This window comes from Rhamphochromis longiceps, linkage group LG1, assembly GCF_057381845.1.
Source record: "Rhamphochromis longiceps isolate RC_006_pf linkage group LG1, R_longiceps_female_GT1.1, whole genome shotgun sequence".
NCBI lineage: Eukaryota > Metazoa > Chordata > Actinopteri > Cichliformes > Cichlidae > Rhamphochromis > Rhamphochromis longiceps.
In genome coordinates this window covers 22,802,356-22,821,404 of record NC_140557.1, presented here as the reverse complement: position 1 = coordinate 22,821,404, position 19,049 = coordinate 22,802,356, and the positions used below count along the sequence as shown (strand labels likewise).

The window sequence follows — 19,049 nt, the reverse complement described above, 5'->3', positions numbered from 1 at the left end:
AAAAAAACCAAGCTCTGCAGGAAACAGAAGCAGACTCCGGCTATAAGACATGAGGCATCAGCAGGAAGAATGGGAACAGTGTGGGATCCTGAAATTCAATATGCCTACGTGTGATGCAAGCATTTTGTCAGTGATAAGCCAAATATCCAAATGTAGGCCATCAAAATTCTGTGAACTGAGCTACAGCAGCTTGTATTAGAGTGAAATGAGAAAAACTCAGAAAGCTATAACTAGCATTATTATGACTGAAATGCCTTAATTGGAAACAGCAGCTGTCAAACAGCTAACGAGACATAAGCTGTTAAAACAATCCTCCAACAGAGTAAAATATCAAACATTTTTAACCAGATAAAGGAACATTGTCAGCTGCATGCTGCATTTTGTGTTTTCCCCTTGAGTGTGTGTGGTTACCTCTATCAAGTTTAGCGTCATTATCAAGTTTTGAAAATATCGGGCTCTCATGCTCTAGGCTAGGAGTTGGTAGTCAGATGTTATCAGGCTATGTGTGGGCACGCAGGTAGCTCTTGTCAGCTCAAGACAGCGGCTGCTGATGCTGAACTGCCAAAGGAAGCACTCAGTAAGGAAGGGGGCGGGGTCCTGTCTCACCGTCTCATTGTATCAGTGACGTCCGTTCAGTGCAGGTTTTTTCAGTGTTTTTCATCTCGACTTTCTCCATTCCTCTTTGACAGTCATAATAAGACAAGCGCCAGTTGCTATTATTTTTCAGACACATTCTCGAGATGAGATTACCTACATTCAAAGTGGCATGAAAATCACCACTGAACGACACAGGAAATCATTCCTGCCTGTGGCCATCTCCCTGTACAACGCATCCACTTAACACACTGTTTGCTGCTACAACTACACATGTTTCTTTTCCAACTATTTATTTATGAGTGACTTATGTATGTATGTATGTATATATATGTATATATTGTACTATTCTTAGTTAGTGTATTGTCTGTCTTGTCTTAATGTTGGTTTAAAATGGAGCACTGTAACAAAAAATAATTTCCCCCAGGGATCAATAAAGTATTCTGATTCTGATCTTCTTTACTTCTCTGCAGCGATACTTTCAGGAGGTAAATTCAGACTAGTGACTAATACTTTTCTGCAAGCGCTGAATGTATGCGATTATACTCTGTCAGCTCGCCCTCAGGGGTAGTCTTTGCAGTTTGTGAAACTTTAAATGGGAAGTGTAGCTCAAAGTTAGCTGTTAAGTTTGGGGCAATGTACAGGAATGCAGTCAGCCTTTTTTCATAAGAGCTGAAAATGGTTTGGATTGACTCACTGTGAATTAACTCTCTCTTTGGTCTTCTGCGATTTTCTACTTCGACGAGCTGCAAAGAAGTTGCTGCTACACAGCTTGTATGCATGATTGCACGGTGCTTTGTGTTAGCCCTTCAGAGAAACGCTGTGACTGTGTCTGACCTCTAAATTGCACATGTCCGCCTATTTGAACTTGAAAGACTTTAACTATATTAGTCTCTCCTGGACAAGCTGTTTTCTGTGTCTTTTACTTAATGCATGCAGGGAAATGTTCCAGCCCCACGGGAATAGAATATCTGAATAGAAATGCAATGGATAAGAAAACAAATGAGTGCCTGGTGCACAAAGAAATCAAAATCCAGCTGGCTCCATCACTGTACACTTATTTATCCACACCTGCACGCTCACCAAGTATCTGTCTCCCACACAAACGTTTGAAATACAGGCACTGACTCAAGCTGCAACCTTCAGCACTAAAAGCGGCGCGACACACACATATACGCACACACAGGCAGCAGTAACAGCAGCATATGAGCCGACCTGCCTGCAGTATCCCATTTGTTTGTTCTCTGCTGCACTTGGGGCCACTTGTCTTCACAGACAGACCTATTCAGGTCTGTTTGAATAACTACTTCAGCTACAGTAAGACAAAGCCTTAAATTATCCTGGGACACTCCCCTTGTACATGTATGTCTTAAACTGTGTGCATATGTGTGGATGTGCAAAGCTGAGGAGCAGACAGAGGGCAAGGGAAGCAGATGGCTTGGTCATAGTGTGAGATTTGGGAATGCTAATGTCTCTCTGTTCTGAATTTCAAGTTATGACCTCTGATCACACCACTGAATTAGACAGCCAGGCTTCACCGTGGAAGAAGAAATAGAAAACAGATAAGGCAGGGACAGAAAGACAAAGACTGAAGGTTATCGACCGAGTTGTTACACAGCTATTCAAATCATCTTTAAATGCTATAAGACAGAAATTAATCTCCACTGATGCTATTAGGATAGGAATGATTAGGTGGTAGAAAAGTAATGATCACTGAGTTATTTAACTGAGATTGCACCAATGGAGGTTCCATTCATCCACCCACTTTTCTCCATTTATGCTTTTCAGCGTTGTGGGAGCACATCTCAGCTGTCATAAGGTGGAAAGTGGGGTAAACCCTGGAAAGGTGACCCGTCTATCACAGATATTGCTTCTACTGGGCAATTCTCATTTATAAACATTCAGCTAAATGGTGTGATGAAGGTGTAAAACTACAAAACTATGTTTCAATGTTTGTTTTCTTACCTAACTCAACATTTCCAGTGAAACTCAATTTCAACTCTTAATAATGTTCTTATTTTCTGATTTCTCCAGTTCTTCCCAGTGTAGCCTCTCCCTGTTTTGTCAGCAGTGTTGGTCAAGTTACTTGAAAAAAGTAATCAGTAACTAATTACTGATTACTTCCCCAAAAAAGTAATCCAGTTACTTTACTGATGACTTATTTTCAAAAGTAATTAATTAGTTAGTTACTTTTTAAAAACACGATTTACAACCTGAAGAGGTGATAAAGCGATAGATCTTTCAGCCCAATTCTACTTTTTCTGCATAATCCATCATACAAAATGTAATCAAATGGAAAAGTCTCTTTTTAAAACTTGTTTTATTAGTTTTAATCTTTTAACTTTATGCATCAAGCAAATGTTAAATTATATGCAACATTCTCTGACTGGAAGAAATTTGTTTAATATTTAAACCTATTTTCTGCACATTCCAGCACATAAAATAAAATATTTTTTTGTGTTTACACTCAGTCTTTCAAATAGATGCAAGTAAAACACAGCAGAAAATAAATAAAATCAAAGACTAGCGGTCCTGTTGCTCTATTTTCACCTGTAAACAGTGTTGGGAAGGTTACTTTTAAAATGTATTCCATTACAGAATACAGAATACATGCCCCAAAATGTATTCTGTAACCTATTCCGTTACGTTACTCAATGACAGTAATGTATTCTGAATACTTTGGATTACTTAATATATTGTGGCGAGTTCAGACAAGGAGGAGACGGAGGTATCGTTTGGTCTTGCTTCCCGTGAGCTAGCCAGGGAGCACAGCCGTTTATTACATTTGCAGAAGAACACACTGCCACTAGCTAACTGCTCAGCGCGGCAACCACAACACACATAGGGCGCCCTCTGACCCCGGAAGGACACACCGTCGCAGCGAGAGGGCGTCACCCGTCACCATGGCAACATACACAAAACATAACTGTACAAGCAGAACCCCGAACAGCCCTGACCCGCTACAATATTATCATGCTTTTTACAACAACGTGAATGTACTATTGCTGTGTGATTTATTACTATTACTGAAGGTCCGCGACTCCGAACTGTAGTAAAGGGACCTCTGACTAATGCTGGGCTCACACTGTGCGATTTTTGGCCCATTTTGAGCCGATTTTTGAGTCGTGCGATCGTTTTGGCGATCGGCCCGATTTTGGCCTTCATCGTGCGTCGTGCATCGTGTAGTATACGTGGGGTAACGAGAAGCGATTGACACCTCACGACCAGCTCCCGATCATCAATCGCTTGGTCGTGAGGGTGTCACCGCAGTTTGCCACACTGCGCACGCGCAAACACAAATGTCAGCGAAAAAGACGGCGTAGCACGGCAGTGCAGCGTGTGATCTGGACACAAGCGATGGAGGCACAACCTGTAGAACCATCCGAGCCCTTTCGATGTGGCCTCACAAAATTATCACGACCACAACAACCGTGAAAATAGTTGGATCGACACTGCTGCTCAATCACAGCTGCCTGACCAATGTTTTTCATTAGCAATTTAGCAAAGTTGATGGTGGTGGTGTGTCTGTGTGAGTGAAAGACGGAGAGGGAGAGCGAGCGACAGAATTTCTGTTATAACCTTCATTTTTATGGACGCACAGTGTGAGCACTCAGGTCGCATCAGAGCATCGGGCCGTATAGTGTGAGACCCTGCATCGTGACCTATGAACTTCTAACCCCTGCGAGTCAATCGTACAGTTTGAGCAGGAGCTGAATCGCGCGACTGAAAAAATCGCACAGTGTAAGCCCAGCATAATACGGCGGGGTCCCTGTCGGCTGGTAGCCGAAAAATAGCTCTACTTTGTTGTGTGGGTCAACTTTTCTTGCGACAGACAGAGAGAGGCGTTGAAAGGCTGCTCCAACGGAACTTGTTGTTTTCGGAGGAAAACACGAACACGGTGTACAGTCGAGTCTTAATAGCTTACTTACAACTGGGCTCGTCAGGCACTCTTCTTGGCTGCAGTGGTTATTATTATATTTACATGCTTCCAGCTCCCGTTTTTGCTCGATGACTGCTCGTACCTTTCCACTCCCCTTTTTCTCCCTCCTAGCGCTCACAGACACATAACGTGTATGGCAGTCCATTCTCCCAGCAGCACGGACTACACTGAACATGATGCTACATTCTTTAGAGCTATGCTTGTAGCATTCTGCCTGTTAGCTTAGCACAACAACAACAACAACGAAAAGGCGCTCTCTCACCCAGGAAACACACAGTCGCAGAGAGAGAGAGCGTCGCCCTGTAACCATGGCAACCGTAACGCTGCCGCCTGGAACAACAGATCGTAGCTGTCAAACAAAACCCAAACAGTCCTGACCCGCGACAAAATGAAACAGGAAAGTACCCCAGTGTATTCCATTTATTTCAACAAAGTAACTGTATTCTGAATACCACCTTTTTAAACGGTAACTGTAACGGAATACAGTTACTCATATTTTGTATTCTAAATACGTAACGGCGGTACATGTATTCCGTTACTCCCCAACACTGCCTGTAAAGCAGGACTGCGGTAGGCGGAGGTTTACCCTGGTGCAGGTGTGCCGCAGCAGTCAGTGGAAGAATCCGCGAGTTTCTCTGGGAATTTCCCATTACGTCCTTGCGCACTCGGTGCTTGCTTTGAAGTTTAGGATTTTTTTTCGGTGTAAAAAGAAGTTTTCTTCCCACGCACAACGGACACTAATGTTTTTGTCACTTTTTATGGAATCAAACTCAAAGTAAGGTCAGTACTTCCACGCTTTAAACGCTGCACGCTCATACTCTCTCCGCACTCGATATATTATCCATTGTTGATCTGCACACAGCTGTTGTCACAACGTCGCACTTGCTTACGTCACTGTCATGAGACATTCTCGCAAAAAAATCATGGTTTTAGTAACACAGTAACGCAGCGTTCCTACGGGAAAGTAACGGTAATCTAATTACCGTTTTTGCAATAGTAATCCCTTACTTTACTCGTTACTTGAAAAAAGTAATCGGATTACAGTAACGCGTTACTGCCCATCTCTGTTTGTCGGTAGTGCCTTTAGTGTGTTCCCGTCTCCATCATGTTTAGTTAGTTAGCCTCAGTGTAGATATTTGTTCCTTGGTCACTTCCTGTTCCACTACTTTTATCTTTATTTTTCTTGCACCTTGTTCCAGATTCACTTCCTCCTTTTTCCCCTTTGTTTTGATCATGTGCTTTGCTCCTATTACCCCGTTGTTTATATAGTCTTTTCTTTCCCAGACATCAGTTTTTGGATCTGGTTGTTTCTTGTATTTTTTTTCCCAATGTGAGTCATTAAGTTGTCTTTTGGATTCTTGTTTTGTGCTTTTTTCATATTTTAAAGGTTCTCTTTTTTATTATTCTCTTTTCTTGTGTCCTGCAAAAAGATCAAGTTTCTTGATGGGGGTTAACTTGATTAAAGTGACAATCTTCCACATTCAATCCATTACACACTTCTAGATCGTAACATGTTTTGCACTGAATTTTTATCGAGCTTTATTTAATCAGGAAGTGAAACTCAAGATCAAGAGCCCCTTTTGTGAGAGCATCCTGGTCCCTGATAGGCTGCATTAATACCGCATGTTTTTCAATGTGTGAAAAACCGGAGCTCCAAGAGAAAGCCCACACAAGCACAGAGAGGAAATTTGATCATTTTTGTCAGTGGATGGAAATTAACTTGAAATGTGTCATTGTTTAACATGTTTGCTGCCGATCAGCTGCTTATTTATCACAAGTATCATCATTTAAGAGCAAATGGGTACTTTTTCTGACCTCGATGGAGTAAAAGTGGAGCAGTGGGAGTGGAGAAATTAGCTTACTGAAAGGCTGGAGCATCGCAGTCTCTCATTTTACAAGCTAATTTAAAAACTGAGGCAAACTACCAACAACAAGCCACTGCATGTCAAGTGCTGTTGACATGCAGTTAAACAAGTAAACACAATTAGCATTAGCTAGATCACTGACATTTCAAAGTCACTGACTATTGAGTGCCTCGCTCTGTTTAGATTTGACCTAACACTAAAGATTTGTTTACCCTGAAGCTCATTCTTTTGATCTTTTGTACAAAAATATGCATTCTGGAGAATATTCATGCATGAAACCAAAATTTCCGCTGGATCACAACTGAACCACAGCACCCATTATAGCCAGCGAAGCTGAAACTCTCATGTCGACTCTCTGACTATCCACTTTTGTTTCTCGGGTGTCTTTCATCATGGTGTTTGCTTGCTAGCTACATAAGACAGGTCATCAACAAATCATCATTCGGTTTGTGACATACAATCACGGGTCACTTTATTATATACACCTGTTGAACACCTTGTTATCAAAATTATCTAACCAGCCAATGAACAGGCAGCAACGCAAATGAATTTATGCATGTCGATATGGTCAAAATGACCATCAGAGCATCAGAATGGAGAAGAAAGGTTATTTAACTGACTGTTAACTGTGGCATAGTTACTGGGGCTAGACAGGCTGACCTACTGAGATTTTCTAACTCAACGACCTCTAGGATTTATAGAGAATCATCCAAAAAAGTGAAGACATCCAATGAATGGCAGTTTTATGGCTTAAAATCAAACTGTTTATATCACAAACAACCGTCAAATCATCCTGTAAATGTAACTGTTTTCTATTTAGCTCTAAATAGGTGATAACAAAAAAGGAAAATGAAAACTACAATAAACAGGTAAATGTGATTTTTTTTTGAAAATAAAAAGAATTTTTATTGATAATAATGCTGTGTTTTTTTTCACGTGGCTTGTTATAAAAATTCCATTTTGCTGCATCTCAGCATTATTAACTCTTTTGTTTGGACACAGTTCAGACAGATAAAGCCCAGGATAAACTTTAATCAGTGTACCTACTTGCTAATGTGCTATTCTTCTTCAGACAACCAGCTGTGTTAAATTGTTGGACACATTTTGATGAACCAAGGAGTGTAATTCAAGCATGATGGGGATTCACCAAGCATGTAAATACCCAGTGGTCCATGAAATAAGCAGGGCTGCCATTCATCCTTCATCTTTATTAGGGCCAGCGCCAATCACATGATCTTGTAAACATTTAACGGTGTGGCATTAACCTGACCTTACAGCGCTTCTACACCATTACACACATGCTGATAAATTATGTAATAACATCACTGTGCTGAGTTATGCGGCTTGTAAATAAAGAAATACTATCAGAGAGAGACAGAGGGAGAAAATTAGTTTCTTCTGAGCTGTCTCATTAAGATTCAACATTTGTTCTCCTCATGGTCTCCCACTCACTTCAGGATGACAACAAGAGAGAATATGTGGAAGACAGGAAGGAAAAAAGAGAGGCTTGGTGACCACAGAACGCATCGCTTGCTCCCCCGCCATCCTGCCTGCCAATGTCCATTTTGCCACTTCAAGCACAACACCAGAGACACACCCTCCTCCTTCACCCTTGACGGTTACCATGGCAACTCTTTGTTTTCCAGCTCAGTCTCTTGAGGACGACTGCCTAAGCCAATCATCAAATAAACCTTAGTTCAGAATAAACACACCCATTTGCATGATTCAAACAATCCATTTGTGCGTTACCACCTTTTATAGCAGGGTGAAAAATGTGAGACTTTTGGTGTAGAGATTAAATTTCCCCTCTGCAAAAATGAATCCTCAAAGAATCCACTAGATGGGTGTTTTGCTTTCTGGGTGGATCAGAGGACGATATTTAGTAGCTACAAGGACACAAGTAACACAGCTCAGTTGAGATTCACAGTGGTGTTGAGTTACATAAGCAAGCATATTCTGTATATAAAACATGGACGCAGCTTATAGGGCTGAAAGGTGAAACCAATGTGGAACTGCCTTAAACCTGTATTCTTTGTAATAGCCGGCATGGGGCATCTCCTCAGCCTTGAATCAGACCAACAGTTGGGTAGAAATCTAAGAAAAAAATGGCCCTTGGCTAATTTGTTCTGTAAACTTTGTTTCCTGATGGCTTTATGTGTTCGCTAGCTCATTTGAGGTTTAATTATGGGACTCCCTTAGCCAAACATCACAGTGGCTATGTCACTTTTTTATACTGATTCATAGCCATATATCTAAAAGGTTAATGCCACCAAATAAACAACTTAAGAAGAAACTATCCAATCTGAAGCTAAATAAAACCAAGGAAATGCACACCAAATGTGGTTCTTCAGCTTCATTGATGCTTTCTGGTTTTGAATAAAACTGTTGTACAATCAGTTTGGAGAATTATAAAATAAAATTATAGATATATATTTTAACTCAAAAGTACAGTTTTTAAATTTAATGTTGCTGAAACAACAAAGTAATAAAAAAAATCTATCTGATCGAGAAATCACTCATCTTTGGAAAAGAGAGTTTATTACAGAGAAATGGCTCTTTCCAAAATAAAAGCTACACTATACGCTTCTTCTGGGCTATATTCTCAGCAGCATATTGAACATATCAGGTCCCCATAAGGAGAATCATGTGCTAACGGCTGTCTAAATGACTCGGGTAAAGTTTGTAGCATGCGTGCTTGTTGTTTTTGTCTGCTTCCACTTGTCTTTGCACTAGGATGATGTTGGTGTAAATGTGCAGTCATATTCGTTGTGTTCCCACTAGTGCTGTCAGCGTTAATCTCGTTAAAATGACATTAACGCCATAACGTGGCAAAGTTCCGTTAACGAGTTACTGCGGATCGCCCCGTGCGTGGGGGTGTTAATAAGCTAACTGCGCTAACGCACTAGTTCCCACCAATTGAGCATTGCGTGGCACATCCGACATACTGTTTTACTTTTGTCCATGACGCGCTTACCATCAGGGTAGGGCTGCCACAAACGATTATTTTGATAGTCGACTAGTCACCGATTATTTTTGCGATTAGTCGACTAATCAGATCATCATCAATTGTACGTAAAACGTACAGCTTATTGCACCAGCATGCATCTGCTCTTATATAACTATCATTAGCTTACAGCTTGAAGTGTTTAAGGTATGTGCTAACTAAAAATAAAGACAAGATGATAGTTTATTAAATTTTAATGAAATGTGCAGATTGTTTCGGTGGAGTTCACTAAACTCAGCCGATTTACTCAGGAACAAATAAAATACTGAAAAAAGCCAAACAATAAAATTTTTAAGTTATCCAAGTGACTTATATATCATGTTTAACCTGAGTAGCGAAAGACGGCGCTGGGTTTGAAAACGATTTGCCGGGTGTCCGGTGTTCTCACGGGCTCTAGCTAGCTATCGAGCTGGTGGGTAACAGACGTCTCCGAAAACGTCAGAGCGCTTTTGAAAATATGTGGTGTCTTGATAAACTGAGCAGATATTTGAGGTTTACACAGCTACATTCTCGCCTGAAAACATGTTAAACGTTTATTTTGTGACCCAGAAAGAATAATAAGAGTAGTATTAAAACTAACCAGCTGCCGCCATTGTCGAAAACTGAGCTGGGCCGCGCTATGAATTCTGGGACGCAGCTTCTTCTTCTTTGGGGTTTAACGGCAGCTGGCATCCTTGTACATGCAGTGCTGCTATCTTCTGTTTCAGTCTGTTATTACACTCTTAAATCCTACTACTTATTCCTGCGTCTTTTGGGATCTTACAAAGCTTCAAATGACGCGTCGACGATTTTGATAGTCGATGTAATCGTGACTAGTCGACTAATCGTGGCAGCCCTACATCAGGGTCATGCTTCACACGAAAACCAAGATAGTTCCAGACGCCAGATCTGAATGAGAGTGGGGTAGGTTCAATTTCGGGTAGCGTTGAGGCAGTAGCCATGTTGCAACGAGCTTAGCTTCTGTCTTGCTAGCTTCCGCTGCACTCAGTGGATCTGCGCTCGACAGTGCAGCCTAGGCGGAGTAGTCGAACGCAGATCCACTGAGCGCTCAACACAGACAGCATTGTCAGAAGAAAAGTAGATAAAACAAATAAAAATTTTTGTATTGTTCAATACATATGCGTATCGAACCGAAAGCACTGTATCGAACGGTTCAATATCGATACGAGTATTGTTGCACCCCTAGTATCTTCCCCTCTTATTTTGTTGGTGCTGCACTTTGAAAGAGTCTATACAACAGTTTTCAGTTCCAAATCGACCTTGAAAGTCAAAGATGACATGAAGGATATTGCAGAAGAAATATTGGTTACTCAGTAGGCTTATACAGGCCCACTATGCTTTCTGAATCAAAAACATCCTCTTTCTGTCTTTTTTTCACAAAGAGCATCCTGCTCATATAAAATTAGCCGAACTGGACAAATTAGAGAAGAGCAAAAATGAAGGCAATACTGTAAGGCAAAAAACGTGGGCTTTGAACTTCTTTCAGACTTTACTAAAAAATGTAAAAATGAAACTTTCATTTCTTTAAGAAGGCCTCACAGAATACTGAATATTTGAGGGAGTTTTGCAGATCCATGTGGACAAAAAAGGGGAGCACCAGCAGCTACGGAGGGTTTACACTGCTGTGTGAATGAGCCTCAGGTTAACTGTTCATGGGTTTTAATGCAGGGCTCAGAATTTATTTCAGCAGATAATGTCTTCAAAGGTGTTGTAAAAGCCATTGGAAGGGGAGGAAAAAGTGGAAAGAACACACAATGCCCCGGTTTCAACTAAAGAGCAGCACATTTTAGCATATTCTGATAATAAAAGAAGTGTACTAATACGAATCTCGAAACTGATTAATTTGCCATAAAACGTGACAAGAATTTTATCATGGATTTCACTGTGGCATTAACACAGGAAACAAGAGCCGCTGGAGAGAGACGGGGAGAAAAAAATTCTTGAGGAATGAAAAAAATCCCCTTGGCTTGACAGTATTTCTGAAAAAACAAAATTCCAGCCCCTCTATCTGCAGCCCTGGGAGGGGTAACAGCTTCAACAGGGGGGTTCTGTTTCCTCGGGGGTAACCAGCAGTCAGATGAGTTACCTACCTTACACCAAAATCTGAGAGTCACTGCTGAAATATAAACAAAAATTAGAAACCAAAAAACTTTGTCTGAAAGCTCAATAAAGGTTTAGTTTATACAATGAATTAAAAGCAACAGAGCTCTCATATTAACCTCTTATCTCTTCTAAGTCTCACATAGTATTGAAGTAACTACTGACAAGCTCTCATTTTACTGGTTACACATCAAATGGAAAAACACACTCAGTAAATGTAGTTGACACAAAGTAGCTGCCTCTGGTAACGTGGAGGTCTAAACAAACTAAGTTAGTGTGCAGAAAACATTCTTGTATTGGCAGCGATCCACTTCCAACCTACTTGCAGAACTTTTTGTGCCAGTTGAGCTAAATAAATGACCGTCCTGCGGCTTTGTGCCTACAACTAATTCAAAGCCACTCTGATATTCAGTACTCAGGATTCCCTCTTATGTAATGTTGCTTCATTATAGCGTGGTGAAGCCACAACAACAGATGGGAGATATGCTTGTTTTGTGCAGGAAGGCTGTCATTAAACAACCACAGAAATTAGTGTGCCTATGCAATATTTTGGCTTTTAAATCAAGTATAACTTCAAAACGAATTCTGAAACTTTAAAAAAATGATAAAAAATGCAGCTTCTCACATATGCTGTGCACATTTTAGTGCGCAGTTGCATGCCGTCTGTTGTCTTTGATTTGTTCAAAAACACTTGAATTATGATTCAAAACGATGCAGCGTTTCTGATCTTTATGTCTTTGAGTCGACAAACTGCCTGTTTGAAACTTGTTCCGTGTCATTACTACACGTAAATACAACCAGAGCAAGTGATCATCATGCGGGTTTACTCACAGTGAGTACATCTATGATCTGGCCAGGTGGGTCGTAGGGCTACACTGACCTACATTTTAAGAAAGAAGATGAAACACTGTTTCATAAAGATTGCCTGGCGACAAGCCCAGCTTGCAGAGAGCTAAACACAGCTAAATGGCCCCAGAGGGAAACAGATACTGGGGCAATTTCACAGGGTTTAATTGAAGCTGCCAACTGGGTTTGGTTACTGATGAGAAGGAATGAGTTGAGAGAGATGAACTTGGTGGAAAACAGGAAAAGCAGCCCTGACATCCCATCAGCTCCCATTCATGGTCGGGACTGCCACCGTGCACCCACATCACTGGCAGGGAAAATATTTTGACTTGGATGCAATGAGAAATTCTCCGCGCTGCTCTTTCCCTAACAGGCTGAAAGCTGACAGCAAAATAAATGGGGTTCAATGTAGCTGCACATGGGGATGTTGCTAATTAAAATATATGTTTGCAGTCTTGGCTGATTAAATTCGTTATTTTCTTGTCCATGCTCTGTCATTAACAGGACTAGAAATGAGTAGAAAGAAAAAAAGAGAAAGGCGAAAGTGATCTTTTTTTCCTTTATAAATTGGGAAAAATATAATTGGAATTTAATTGATAAATTAGGATTTTACCCTTTTGATTTCTATATAAGTATGTGTTATAATTACACAGGTAAATAATAAATACTAACATTAATTTGAGGAGGAGTAGGTCATTTTTATTGCTTAGACTTTGGCTATGGACATTATTAGGAGTCTGCCACACACTGACCTGCCATTCCTCTTGTGTTATCTCTGAATTGCTCCCAAGCTGGCACAATGCTCCACCTGATCCCTCAGTCAGAGGTTTTTCACAGTCCTCCTTGATGTTGACCCCTCTTCTCGGCCCTATAATCCTCATTCTTTGTCAACTTCTAATCAACAGCGGCTGTTCTTCAGCAGTGTTCACTCTCTTAACTTCTGTCAGGTCTTTTCAAATCGCAACGCCGGCCACAGCTGGAAGACTGCTGAGCCAGGTAACCTTTTGTTAATTAGCAGCAGTAATGGACATTTGACAGTGTCCTCATAATTGGATTTAAGCTGGACAATACACCACAGCATCAACTCTATTCACCAAGAGACAGCTCGAATATCAGACCACAGCAAAAACAGAGTGTACTTCTGCTCCCACAAAGCTGTCTCGCACATTGACAGAATCCTGAGGATAATGCTAATAATATTCATAGGATTCAGTGATGGCCATTGTATTCAGTGACAGTGCAGAAAAGAGCGAGCAATATTGGGCAGGGTAATATCGCCTTATCTTGTTGAGAGACAGACAGACTGAGCGGTAATGGCCAGGCCCGCTAATACAGTTTGGAGTCAGGCACATGAAATAACTTCTGGGTTCGGTCAATCACAATCACCTTCGGGGAAAACAGGTGAAAAATATTCATTCCATCAACCCCAGCCTGCCTTTCTCACCTTTTTCCCCACATCTATGCAGAGTTTGATGGAAATGTCTCGAAAACAACACGTCTAAGTGTTGACTAAAATTAACTGTAAATTGAGGGCAAGCTTTCCAAAGGGTCAGTGTTTGCCAGTGGGTGTGTGTATTTGGGGGGGGGGGGTGCTTTAATGTTTTTCATTTCTTTGTTTTGCACTGATTCTATTTGCAAGCCCAGCCTGCATGCCTGCACATCCTGAAAAGCACCATGCGAGCACGCTGCTAAGCTTTGTGTGGGTTTTTGTTTGCTTCGAGTATCACTGGCCAGCCAATAGGACAAGGATTAATCACTGAGACAGTGCCTGCTCGGCCACGCAGAGGAGCGGCGGCACTCCCGAAAGAACAAAAGACAGTCAGATGACACACAGACAGGCTTGGTTTTCATAATCAGTGCAGCCCCGTGTTGCACTGACATTTTATTTATCTGTGTGTGCACATGTGTGTGTGTGACCTGCCACTTGACACAGTATCTCTAGTTTGGTGCATCTGACTGCCTGTCGTACTGCGTGTGTATGCGCGCGTGTTCGTTATGTGTGAAACTGTCACATCAATCCTCTCGAAGCAGTGGAGGTTTCAGCGGGGGGTCACACCTCTCAGCATCTTTTATGCTTTACTGTACCCAAGGGAAACACACAGAGTCAGGCTGGAAGATTGAAATCAGGCCACCTCCACTCCACTTAGACACAAACTATATTTTCTGTATTCCCCAGCAACTGCTTTTATTTTACAAACTTTAGCAATTTCTATTCACACGTGTTGCACAATCTACAAAGTACTTTGCTTTTTAGAAACTTACAGCACATCTGCGAGTCCCTTCATATCAGCTATAAAGCTGTGCTAATAAGGTTAGGGTGTCTTTTCGAATGTGGAAGTTTGGAGAAAACAAGGAGACGATAATTACAGCAGCAAGCGCAGGAGGCAGGCCCGCTATGTAATAATGTATGATTCGAAGCTATTTTAAGACTGTGAATTGCTAAACCTAGATTTCTTTGGGGAAATCTCACTCACATTGCTCAGTAGAAACTATGCCAAGTAGGAGCACAGTCAGTGGCTTGTTTTTTGGTAATCAGGCTGGATCTGGCTCTGTGTTTTACCTAGAATAGGTGGGGAACATGTTTCTGCAATATTTGGAGTTGGTACGCTGTGTCTCGTCATTGTTGTCATGGCTTAAATAGTGGATATGAAGGCAGGACATGCAGGTAACTGAGAGTAGGCCTGATTACAGCCGTCTCCAGCACCACTTTCTCTCCCCCTCCTATCTTAGTGAAAATCCTCAGCATGTCTAAAGATAGAAAACTGGAAATTACACCAAGATCAAATGAGCTGTTAAGGATTTCATGTTTCTCTTATGATTAATTAATACCTAAACTTACTAATACCTCCTGAAAGGTCAGAGTAACAACACATTCACATAAAATATGACGTTGATTTAGAATCATTGCATGAATATGAGGGACATTTTTAGATGATTAATCCCTGATGAAGATTGTTTAAACATTTAATTTCTTTCTAGTTCATCCAAATGTTTTTAACCTCTGCGGCAGATGTAAAGCAACAAATAAGCCGGTGTTTGGGTTTGCGTCTTCCTTAATGATCAGTCTGAGGACCATTTTCAACCTGCAGATTCATCACTTTGTCAACATGTCAGCAAAACAAGCAATTAGAGACAAACATGATGTCTGCATGATGTCAACCAACCCAAAAACCAAACACTTATGATCATGTAAAATAGTCATTTATTTGAATAAGTAGGAATAGCAATGCCATTTGAAAATAGACAGAAAAAAAGCCTGATGCAGTTTTAATTTCTGACAACAATCCTGTCTATTGACTAATGGATTAACTATTCATTGCAGTTTTATTGCAGTATTATTATTGTTATTTAAATTATTATTGTTATTATTATTATTACTATTATTAGCTTTCTGTGATTAACGGTTAAGAATAATTCATATTCAGTCATTTTATTTATTTTCCCTTTAAGGCTGCCCTCCTTTTAAGTCACTTTTTTTCTGATTGGCTGCCTCTCACAAACAGGAGGGTTGAACAGCAGGTGAGTGGGGCTTCTGCTCTCACTGCCAGAGCTACGTACTTAACATGACCGTATTAAGGAAAATCTGCTTTCCCTGACATCATATGGAGCCAAAAGTAGAAAAAACTGTCAGGAACATTGTGCACATCATTTTTCAAAACCAGTTTTACAGAATATATATGTCAGCAAATATGGAAAAGCACCTCCAAGCACCTCTCTTAGCTGTGCAGGATTGAACAGACTGAACAAGAATGAATTTTGGACCATTTCTACAGAATTCCAAGATTTTTAAGATGTTTTGAGTAAATGCTTCTCTTCAGGTACTCTCTCACACTGATAAGTCCTTACAAAAGTGATGTTATATTTTCAATAATTTAATTAAATAAACAAAATAAACTGTCTGTCCGATTCTATTTCCAGGGTTTACATGGATGCCCAGCTAGCAACCCTGCAATGCACTAGCTGACTCAAATTACACATGCAACCATCCTTAAAACTAGTCTAATACTTCAGTTCCCTCTTTGGTTTAAAATCCATGGATTTCCCATAAATACTGCAGACACAGGGAGTCCCAAATGCTACAGCAAGAGCAGGCAGCATAAATGAATGTCTGCTGCTGTATGTGCACATGAATCTAGAGTAACGTCTCCCAGTTAAAAGAAAGCAATGTATAATACATTTCAATAACCTCACTGCTCTACAGGAATAACTGCATCAGAAAAAAAAGCAGTATTTTCTTGCATTAAAAAACACACATAAAATCCGAATATGCATAAACCAAAGGTAAGTGAAATATAAATTGCTAGACAGAAAAATATAAGAAGGATTATTAATAAAAACACAGGCTTACAATGCACAGATATATCACCGAAAAGACTAGCAAAAATGAATAAAACACAGCATTGCATCCACCCTTTATTTTCTCAATGATATGCCTGTTTCCCATATTTTATTGCAGCTACTGTTATCACAGCCTGCTCTATTAATGCATGTCTCTATTGCTGCTCGTAAGATTATCTCCCCTCTAGCATGCTGCAAACTGATGTGGGATAAATTGGCCTTCCTCTAGGGTGAGAGTTAACATAGCAACTGTTATGTATGCAAAAAGTAAAGGGAAGTTTCTCCAAGCATAATTACATATGTTTAAAAATCAAGACTCTGGTAATAAATGTGGAATTATATTCTAATTGATAATGTTTATGTTCCATCAACCTTTACAAACTGAACTGTCATGCTTTTATCTTTATACAAAATGACAGGTAAAAGGAGGTGGGGGAAAAATCAATGCAAGGATGGCAGCTTCCTGATACACTGCCTCAGTCACTTCATTGTGGTGTGCTGAGTACTAATTTCACTCTCCGGGGATGGAGCCAAGAATCATAAGAGACAGCAAGAGCAGAGGAAGGTCTGACGGGGCTCAGCAAGACAGGCTGACCACAACAGAGGCACATGCAGCACTGATCCAGAAATCTGGATTATTGCATCTCTCATTTGAATCCCCTTACATCACATTGCTGTCTCTGGTCGCTAAAACAGCACTGCAGATGTTTTAAAGGTTCCTACCGCTGCCCTCTGGATCAAAACAGTCAACTGGATGCTAACCAAAGGTTCAGGTTCAGCGTTTTGTATTTGACCATGCACTTTGATTGTATGTTAACCATTAGAAATACAGTGGTGAATAAAGTCGTGACATTATCGTCACACTATTTTGTTTGATTCTTGTTTATGCCTCTTCTGAATAGAGCCCATGTTTACCTTTTCAGTTAATATTCAGAAAATAAATTTTATAACACAGAATACTGACAGCGATTAAGACTGTCCACGCAATTAAGAAAACAAAATATTTATTTACATTTAAGACTTTCTTTTTAATTTTAACCAAATATCTTCGGCTGGGGTTAAAATTGCAAGGCTTGACTCAGCTGTAGGAATGCTCCTGCATATAAGGCTCTAACCAACCACCTACCAACACGGTGATAAATAAATATAGAGGGGTGTTTAATTTCCTCAAGAACAAATACGGTTTTGTTTATTAAATGGTAAAAAATGACAGTAAAATATGTAGATGTCATTTAGGTAAGGTAACATAAAATGCTTTAATTAAATGAGAAAGAAAATATGAACGAAGCCACATGATGCTGATGCCGTGACAGTCTACTGTGAAACCCTGTTTTGAAGGCTTGCAATCGCTTGAGAAGAAGGGGCGGAGCTGGCTGTGAAACTGCCTGCTCATTGGCTACTGACTTGCTACTGACAAACCATTAGCAAATGAGCATATGGTTTCATTTGGAAACACAGCATCACCAAGATTTTCAAAACAGAATTATTTTTTTCTTGATTATGATTCAAAACAAGTGACTGAGCCCATAAACTTAACAGGAAAATCTTTGCAGAGGCCAAGACAGAAAGCAGTTTTCCCATAGACTTCTATAGGACCAGAAGTCTTTTTGCAGTCATAGCTATCACCATCTGGTGGCCTTCAGATAGAATGTAGGTTTAAGGCACATTTTTCTGACCTGGAAACTTCATCCATGTTTTTTTTCTTACCATCTATGAGTGCTATCTAAAGGGCTAAGAGAAAACTAGAATCTCACTCACCAAAACTGAAGTGCAGACTTCTGTGATGTAAAACAATCAATGAATAGTCAAACAATCCATTAAAATTGCTCCAGCAGCACACACACACACACACATACCACCCCTAACTCAGGAAATATATATACTGTCACCTCAGAGTTGTTATGAAGGGTGAGGCTGTCCATAGAGGACATTTAATATTTTCCACCTGGCTGTAAATGTGCTTGACAAAAAAGTATATGGAGATGCCGTTTTTGCCACTGCCACTGGCTTCATTTTACCCATTGCATCCACAATCACCAGCTTTAGTCACCTGTTAATAAAACATCCCTGCTGAATGTGCATGTTTTTGTCTTTTCAGGACCCAATTCATCCCACCTGATGAGTCTTTCAGTTTGTACCCTGAGTAAAACACACCCACCTCACCTGCTTCCAGCTGCTCACCTACATCGTCTCTACTGAAAGGTCTTTCTTTAGGGGAAACTTCAGGAAATGTGCCCTAATGAGATTTTAGCCAGAGCCAAAGGAAAATTACCAGTGCTGTTAGAAATGTATTTCATTTCTTGTTTTTTTTTTAAAGAAATAAAAGGAAAATGCATAAATGAATGCAGACTCTACAGTGAAC

At 40.4% G+C, this 19,049-nt stretch overlaps 1 protein-coding gene across 3 annotated transcripts in view; it reads right to left on the bottom strand.

Annotated features, from left to right (window-relative positions):
- Positions 1–19,049, bottom strand: part of apba2b (amyloid beta (A4) precursor protein-binding, family A, member 2b) — a 79,692-nt gene that overhangs the window by 36,096 nt on the left and 24,547 nt on the right. The gene's annotated exons all lie outside the window — the stretch shown is intronic.